The sequence below is a fragment of the Pteropus vampyrus genome, unplaced genomic scaffold (assembly GCF_000151845.1).
Source record: "Pteropus vampyrus isolate Shadow unplaced genomic scaffold, Pvam_2.0 Scaffold56, whole genome shotgun sequence".
Lineage (NCBI taxonomy): Eukaryota > Metazoa > Chordata > Mammalia > Chiroptera > Pteropodidae > Pteropus > Pteropus vampyrus.
In genome coordinates, this window is record NW_011888837.1 from 5467924 (window position 1) to 5469747 (window position 1824).

The 1824-nt window shown below is 48.1% G+C and overlaps 1 pseudogene; it reads right to left on the reverse strand.

The window, feature by feature from the left end:
• Positions 1-525: 525 nt before the first annotated feature.
• LOC111740055 lies at positions 526-644 on the reverse strand (annotated as a pseudogene).
• Positions 645-1824: the final 1180 nt, after the last annotated feature.

The window sequence follows — 1824 nt, forward strand, 5'->3', positions numbered from 1 at the left end:
GACGTTCCTCTTAAAGGGGCCGCAACTGCGCCAGGACTTTCCTGGTGATGGATTCGCTCTACCTGAGCTCCAGTGCTGGGATGGCTGTTTGGGATTGGGAGTTGTGCCAGGGACATATGGGCAGGGGATACTGAGTTGTAGGGCCAAGGGGTGAGGGCCAGAGGGGCAGCTTTCTCTGGGCAGAAGTGCTGGCAGTATCTATTGATCCTTGGAGGAGCCCTCTCCGCTTCCAGCGTGCATACGCAGACACCACCATAGCTGAGACATCATAAAATAACTCTTCTGAGAGGATTCCCTGAGATACTGCTCCTCCCCACTTGTGGCCCTATCCAAGCCACATCCAGTGGTGTTCTGATGTGCCCCGTGCTCCTTGTTGAGTAGCTCCAAGCCTCGCACTGGTGGCAGCCAGCTTCGATTTCTGCCATGGCCGTTTTTTTTTTTTTTTAGATGAGGCAACCCTTGGTTGACCTCACAGATTACAAGGACCTTGTCAGGTTACAATCCCTTATGTTTTTTTATTTTTTACACCTACAGCACCTGGTCTTCCTAGGTGGTCTTCCATCCTAGTACTAACCAGGCCCGACCCTGCTTAGCTTCCAAGATCATACAGGATCCAGCTTGTTCAGGGTAGCATAGCTATAGACTGGCGTGGCCTCTTGGGACAACTATAAACACAGCACAGATGGTGTCCTTCTGTGGATTGCTTGCTGACTCTTACTGGGTGGCTCCAGAGGGGCACAGACAGGGCTAAACTTGGCCTGCAGCTGGACCCCTCTCAGGACTATGCCACTGGCCCCAGAAAGCCATGCTACTAAGACCAGGAGACTTAGGAGCTTTACATAGTGCATAGAAACAGACATAGAAAGGCATCCCAAATGGGGAAGCATGTTCCACATGAAAGAACATAACAGAGCTCCAAAAAAAATTAAACAAAGTGGAGTCAAGAAATCTAACAGTTGCAGAGTTCAAAACACTGGTTATAAGGATGCTCAATGAACTTAGGGGAAGAGTAGATGAACTTGCTGAGAACTTTAGCAAAGAGATAGAAAACAAAAAAGAGCCAGTCAGAAATGACGACTACAATATCTGAGATGGAGAGCACATTAGAAAGAATCAACAAAGTGGATGTAGAGGAGGATTGAATCACCCACATAGAGGTTAGAGTAGCTAAGGACACCCAAGCAGAATAGCAATAAGAAAAAAGAATCCAAAAAAATGAAGATAGTTTAAGGAGACTATGGGACAACATCAAGTGCAACAATAGTCACACCATAGGGGTACTAAAAGGAGAAGAGACAGCAAAAAGTTGAAAATCTATTTGAAGAAATAATGATGGGAAATTTCCCTAAGCTGGTGAGGAAATAGACCTAGAAGCCCAGGAAGCTCAGAGTCCCAAAAAAGATGAACCCAAAGAGGCCCACACCAAAACACATCGTAATTAAAATGCCAAAGGTTAAAGACAAAGAATCTTAAAAGCAGCAAGAGAAAAGCAGTTAGTTACCTACAAGGGAGCTCCCATAAGACTGGCAGCTGACTTCTCAAAAGAAACATTGCAGGACAGAAGAGGTTGGCACAAAATATTCAAAGTGGCGGGTTCCATTGGCTGCTGTGGTAGCAGCTGAGGCTGTGGCGGCGGTGGCTGCGGGGCAGGCATAAGATGGCGACAGCGGCAGTGGGAGCCCTAGGCCTGCAGTGGGGCTGGCTGTGCAGTAAATGCTTCTGGATGCCCCAGAATATGAGCTAGGCAGACCTCGAGGGGCCGGGTGACAGCTACGGCTACCTGCAGGCCCGTCATATCCTCTCAGTGTTCCCACTGGTGGTGAA